Here is a 7,432-nt window from a genome sequence, read left to right on the forward strand (position 1 = left end):
CAAGTTTCATGGACTTCCATTGGAAGATCCTCATCAGTTTTTAGCTGAATTTTTGCAAATCTGTGACACTGTCAAGACCAATGGGGTTGATCCCGAGATCTACAGACTTATGCTTTTTCCTTTTGCTGTAAGAGACAGAGCTAGGATATGGTTGGACTCACAACCTAAAGAAAGCCTGAACTCTTGGGAAAAGCTAGTCAATGCCTTCTTGGCAAAGTTCTTTCCACCTCAAAAATTGAGTAAGCTTAGAGTGGAAGTCCAAACCTTCAGACAGAAGGAAGGAGAATCCCTCTATGAAGCTTGGGAAAGATACAAGCAATTGATTAGAAAGTGTCCTTCTGACATGCTTTCGGAATGGAGCATCATAGGTATCTTCTATGATGGTCTATCTGAACTATCCAAGATGTCATTGGACAGCTCTGCTGGAGGATCTCTTCATCTGAAGAAGACGCCTGCAGAAGCTCAAGAACTCATTGAGATGGTTGCAAACAACCAATTTATGTACACCTCTGAGAGAAATCCTGTGAATAATGGGACAACTCAGAAGAAAGGAGTTCTTGAGATTGATACTCTGAATGCCATACTGGCTCAGAATAAAATATTGACTCAGCAAGTCAATATGATTTCTCAAAGTCTGCCTGGAATGCAAGCAGCAACAGGCAGTACTAAAGAGGCTTCATCTGAGGAAGAAGCTTATGATCCTGAGAACCCTACAATGGAAGAGGTGAATTACATGGGAGAACCCTATGGAAACACCTATAATCCTTCATGGAGAAATCACCCAAATCTCTCATGGAAGGATCAACAGAGGCCTCAACAACGCTTCAATAACAATAATGGTGGAAGAAATAGGTTTAGCAATAGCAAGCCTTTTCCATCATCTTCTCAGCAGCAGACAGAGAATCCTAAGCAGAACCACTCTGACTTGGCTACCATAGTCTCTGATCTAATTAAAACCACTCAAAGTTTTATGACTGAAACAAGGTCCTCCATTAGAAATTTGGAGGCACAAGTGGGTCAACTGAGTAAGAAAGTTACTGAACTCCCTCCTAGTACTCTCCCAAGCAATACAGAGGAGAATCTAAAAGGAGAGTGCAAGGCCATCAACACATCCCACACGGCCGAACTTGGAGAGGAGGAAGAGGCAGTGATCTCCACTGAGGAAGACCTCAATGGACGTCCACTGACCTCCAAGGAGTTCCCTAATGAGGAACCATGGGAATCTGAGGCTCCCACTGAGACCATAGAGATTCCATTGAATTTACTTCTGCCATTCATGAGCTCTGATGAGTATTCTTCCTCTGAAGAGGATGAAGATGTTACTGAAGAGCAAGTTGCTAAGTACCTTGGAGCAATCATGAAGCTAAATGCCAAGTTATTTGGTAATGAGACTTAGGAGGATGAACTCCCTTTGCTCACCAAAGAACTGGATGACTTGACTAGGCAGAGATTACCTCTGAAGAGACAAGATCCTAGAAATTTCTCAATACCTTGTACCATAGAGACCATGACTGTTGAAAAGGCTCTGTGTGACCTAGGTTCAAGCATAAACCTCATGCCTCTCTCTGTAATGGAGAAGCTAGGGATCTTTGAGGTACAAGCTGCAAGAATCTCACTAGAGATGGTAGACAATTCAAGGAAACATGCTTATGGACTTGTAGAGAATGTCTTGGTCAAAGTTGAAGGCCACTACATCCTTGATGATATCATAATCCTAGAGACTGGGAAGTGTATGGATGAATCCATCATCCTTGGAAGACCCTTCCTAGCCACAACAAAAGCTGTGATTGATGTTGACAGAGGAGAATTAGTCCTTCAAGTGAATGAGGACTCCCTTGTGTTTAAAGCTCAAGGATATCCCTCTATAACCATGGAAAAGAAGCATGAAGAGCTTCTCTCAATACAGAGTCAAACAGAGCCCCCACAGTCAAACTCTAAGTTTGGTGTTGGGAGGCCACAACCAAACTTTAAATTTGGTGTTGAACCCCCACATTCAAACTCTAAGTTTGGTGTTGGGAGGTTCCAACATTGCTCTGAGTATCTGTGAGGCTCCATGAGAGCCCACTGTCAAGCTATTGACATTAAAGAAGCGCTTGTTGGGAGGCAACCCAATCTTTACTTATCTATGTTAAATTTCTATTTTCTATTGTTATTTCATATTTTCTGTAGGTTGATGATCATGTGAAGTCACAAAAACAATTGAAAAAGCAAAAATAGAATGAAAAATAGAATGAAAAACAGCACACCCTGGAGGAGAAACTCGCTGGCATTTAAACGCCAGTGAGGGTAGCAGAATGGGCGTTAAATGCCCAGTCTGGCACCATTCTGGGCGTTTAACGCCAGAAATAGGCACCAGATTGGCGTTTAACGCCAGAAAAGGGCAAGAAGCTGGTGTTAAACGCTAGAAAAGGGCAGCAGCCTGGCGTTTAACGCCAGGATTGGCAGCAAGGGGCGTTTTGCACGCCACATGATGCAGGGATGAGAAATCCTTGACACCTCAAGATCTGTGGACCCCACAGGATCCCCACCTACCTCATCTCTCTCTCTCTTCTTCACCCATTCACCAATCACCTCAATACCTCTTTCCCAAAAACCCCTCACCTATCAAATCCTACCCTCTTCTCCATAAACCCTTCACCAATCCATAACCCTCCATCATAAATCCCACCTACCTCACCATACATACTACTTCTTCCCCCCTTGGCCGAATCACTCCCACTCCTCCATTCTCTTCTTCCTCTACTCTTTTATTTCTTCTTTTGCTCGAGGACGAGCAAACCTTCTAAGTTTGGTGTGGTAAAAGCGTTGCTTTTTGTTTTTCCATAACCATTTATGGCACCAAAGGCCGGAGAAACCTCTAGAAAGAGGAAAGGGAAGGCAAAAGCTTCCACCTCCGAGTCATGGGAGATGGAGAGATTCATCTCAAGGGTGCATCAAGACCACTTCTATGAAGTTGTGGCCAAGAAGAAGGTGATCCCCGAGGTCCCTTTCAAGCTCAAAAAGGATGGAGCAAACAAGAGATCCCACTCATGGACATGAGCATGAGGAAATTCCTCATAATGAAATCCCTGAGATGCCTCAAGGAATGTATTTTCCTCCACAAAATTATTGGGAGCAAATCAACACATCCCTAGGAGAATTAAGTTCCAACATTGAACAACTAAGGGTGGAACACCAAGAGCATTCCATCCTCCTCCATGAAATTAGAGAAGACCAAAGAACCATGAGAGAGGAGCAACAAAGGCAAGGAAGAGACATTGAGGAGCTCAAGCACTCCATAAGATCTTCAAGAGGAAGAACAAGCCGCCATCACTAAGGTGGACCCGTTCTTTAATTTCCTTTATTTTTCTGTTTTTCGAATTTTTATGCTTTATGTTTATTTATGTTTGTGTCTTATTACATGATCATTAGTGTCTAAGTATCAATACCTTAAAGTTATGAATGTCCTATGAATCCTTCACCTTTCTTAAATGAAAAATGTTTTAATTACAAAAGAACAAGAAGTACATGATTTCGAATTCATCCTTGAAATTAGTTTAATTATTCTGATGTGGTGACAATACTTTTTGTTTTCTGAATGAATGCATGAATAGTGCATATGCCTTTTGAATTTGTTGTTTAAGAGTGTTAAAATTGTTGGCTCTTGAAAGAATGATGGAAAAGGAGAAATGTTATTGAGGATCTGAAAAATCATCAAATTGATTCTTGAAGCAAGAAAAAGCAGTGAAAAAAAAGAAAAAAAAAAAGAGAAAAAGAAAAAAAAAGCAAGCAGAAAAAGCCAATAGCCCTTTAAACCAAAAGGCAAGGGTAAAATAAAAAGGATCCAAGGCTTTGAGCATCAGTGGATAGGAGGGCCTACAGGAATAAAATCCTGGCCTAAGCGGCTAAACCAAGCTGTCCCTAACCATGTGCTTGTGGCGTGAAGGTGTCTAGTGAAAACTTGAGACTAAGCGGTTAAAGTCGTGGTCCAAAGCAAAAAGAGTATGCTTAAGAGCTCTGGACACCTCTCACTGGAGACTTTAGCAAAGCTGAGTCACAATCTGAAAAGGTTCATCCAGTCATGTGTCTATGGCATTTATGTATCCGGTGGTAATACTGGAAAACAAAATGCTTAGGGCCATGGCCAAGACTCATAAAGTAGCTGTGTTCAAGAATCAACATACTATACTAGGAGAGTCAATAACACTATCTGAATTCTAAGTTCCTATAGATGCCAATCATTCTAAACTTCAAAGGATAAAGTGAGATGCCAAAACTGTTCAGAGGCAAAAAGCTACTAGTCCCGCTCATCTAATTGGAGCCAAGTTTCATTGATAATTTGGAATTTATAGTATATTCTCTTCTTTTTATCCTATTTGATTTTCAGTTGCTTGGGGACAAGCAACAATTTAAGTTTGTTGTTGTGATGAGCGGATAATTTATACGCTTTATGGCATTGTTTTTAGTATATTTTTAGTATATTTTAGTTAGTTTTTATTATATTTTTATTAGTTTTTAATTAAAAATCACAATTCTGTACTTTATTATGAGTTTGTGTGTTTTTCTGTGATTTCAGGTATTTTCTGGCTGAAATTGAGGGACCTGAGCAAAAATCTGATTCAGAGGCTGAAAAAGGACTGCAGATGCTGTTGGATTCTAACCTCCCTGCACTCGAAGTGGATTTTCTGGAGCTACAGAATCCCAATTGGTGCGCTCTCAATTGCGTTGGAAAGTATACATCTTGGGCTTTCCTGCAATATATAATAGTCCATACTTTGTCTGAGATTTGATGGCCCAAATAGGCGTTCCAATTCAGCTCAAGAATTCTGGCGTTTAACGCCGGAACTGGCACAAAAGCTGGAGTTAAACGCCCAAACTGGCACAAAAGCTGGCATTTAACTCCAAGAAAAGTCTCTACACATGGAAGCTTCAATGCTCAGCCCAAGCACATACCAAGTGGGCCCGGAAGTGGATTTTTACATCATTTACTCATTTCTGTAAACCCTAGGCTACTAGTTCTCTATAAATAGGACCTTTTGCTATTGTATTTTCGTCTTGGTTCTTCTGGTTCCCCCTCTGGGGCCGAAGCCAATGAACACCATTATCACTTTTGTATTTTCAACGGTGGAGTTTCTACACACCATAGATTAAGGTGTGGAGCTCTGCTGTTCTTCATGAATTAATGCAATTACCACTGTTCTTCTATTCAATTCACGCCTACTTCTTCTCAAGATATCACTTGTTCTTCAACTTGATGAATGTGATGATCCGTGACACTCATCATCATTCTCACCTATGAACGCGTGCCTGACAACCACCTCCGTTCTACCTTCGATTGAGTGTGTATCTCTTAGTCTTCTGGTTCATGACGCATGGGTGCCTCGCCTGACAACCGAGCTCTCCATTCCATGAAAACAGAGTCTTCGTGGTATAGGCGAGAATCAATTGGCAGCATTCTTGAGATCCGGAAAGTCTAAACCTTGTCTGTGGTATTCCGAGTAGGATCTGGGATGGGATGACTGTGACGAGCTTCAAACTCGCGAGTGTGGGGCGTGTGACAGACGCAAAAGGATCAATGGATCCTATTCCGACATGATCGAGAACCAATAGTTGATTATCCGATGTTGTGACAGAGCATCAGGACCATTTTCACTGAGAGGACGGGAGGTAGCCATTGCAACGGTGAAACCCAACATAAGCTTGCCATGGAAGGGACTACGAATGATTGGAAGAAGGCATTGGGAAAGCAGAGGTTCAGGAGGAACAAGCATCTTCATACGCTTATTTGAAATCCACCAATGAATTACATAAGTATCTCTATTTTATTTTATGTTTTATTCATATTTTAATTATCAATCCTTCATAACCATTTGAATCCGCCTGACTGAGATTTACAAGATGACCATAGCTTGCTTCAAGCCGACAATCTCCGTGGGATCGACCCTTACTCGCGTAAGGTTTATTACTTGGACGACCCAGTGCACTTGCTGGTTAGTTGTGTGAAGTTGTGATAAAGAGTAGAGATTACAATTGTGCGTACCATGTTGATGGCACCATTGATGATCACAATTTCGTGCACCAAGTTCTCACCAACCCCATTCAACAAGTCAGAATCTTAATGGTTCAAGAGTTCAATGCCAATGCATGGATCACTAAGAACCATGATCAAAGTGTGAACCTGAACCCAAATAATTGGCTTACAATGGTTCGGGAGAAATACTTATATTTCAGTCCAGAAAATGTTAGGTTGGCATTCAACTTGCCAACGATGCAAGGAGATGCACGCCCCTACACTAGAAGGGTCAACTTTGATCAAAGGTTGAACCAAGTCCTCATGAACATATGTGTGGAAGGAGCTCAGTGAAAAAGAGACTCCAAAGGCAAGCCGGTTCAATTGAGAAGGCATGACCTTAAACCTGTGGCTAGAGGATGATTAGAGTTCATCCAAAGCTCTATCATTCCTACTAGCAACCGATCCGAAGTGACTGTGGATCGGGCTATCATGATCCATAGCATCATGATTGGATAGGAAATAGAAGTTCATGAGGTCATATCTCTAGAACTCTACAAAGTGGCTGACAAAACCTCCACCTTGGCAAGGTTAGCTAGTGCACGAAATTACAATCACACTTTTGCAACTCCGCACAACTAACCAGCAAGTGCACTGGGTCGTCCAAGTAATACCTTACGTGAGTAAGGGTCGATCCCACGGAGATTGTCAGCTTGAAGCAAGCTATGGTTATCTTGTAACTCTTAGTCAGGATATCAATAATTCTCAGATTTAATTGTAAAAAGTAAAAGAACATGAAATAAATACTTGTTATGCAGTAATGAAGAACATGTTGAGGTTTTGGAGATGCTTTGGCTTCTGAATCTCTGCTTTCCTACTGTCTTCTTCTTCATGCACGCAAGGCTCTTTTCATGGCAAGCTTCATGTTGGGCATCACCGTTGTCAATGGCTACTTCCTGTCCTCTCAGTGAAAATGTTCCAAATGTGCTGTCACCGCACGACTAATCAGCTGTTGGTTCTCGATCATGTTGGAATAGGATCCATTGATCCTTTTGCGTCTGTCACACGCCCAACACTTGCAAGTTTGAAGCTCGTCACGGTCATCCCTTCCCAAATCCTACTCGGAATACCACAGACAAGGTTTAGACTTTTCGGATCTCAGGAATGGCTGCTAGTAATTCTAGCCTATACCACGAAGGTTCCAATCTTAGATTAGAGACCCAAGAGATACACATTCAAGCTTGATTGCATGTAGAATGGAGGTGGTTGTCAGGCACGCGTTCATAGGTGAGAATGATGATGATTGTCACGGATCATCACATTCATCAGGTTGAAGTGCGAATGAATATCTTAGAATAGAAGCAAGCGTGATAGAATAGAAAACAGTAGTAATTGCATTAATTCATGAAGAACAGCAGAGCTCCTCACCCCCAAGAATGGGGT

General features: G+C 41.7%; 1 non-coding gene across 1 annotated transcript; it reads right to left on the reverse strand.

Annotated features, from left to right (window-relative positions):
* Positions 1-241: 241 nt before the first annotated feature.
* On the reverse strand, positions 242-349 carry LOC112761717 (small nucleolar RNA R71). Its single transcript, XR_003182098.1, has one exon. It is a non-coding gene; the product is annotated as a small nucleolar RNA R71 (small nucleolar RNA).
* Positions 350-7,432: the final 7,083 nt, after the last annotated feature.

Source organism: Arachis hypogaea, chromosome 16 (assembly GCF_003086295.3).
Source record: "Arachis hypogaea cultivar Tifrunner chromosome 16, arahy.Tifrunner.gnm2.J5K5, whole genome shotgun sequence".
Taxonomy (NCBI): domain Eukaryota; kingdom Viridiplantae; phylum Streptophyta; class Magnoliopsida; order Fabales; family Fabaceae; genus Arachis; species Arachis hypogaea.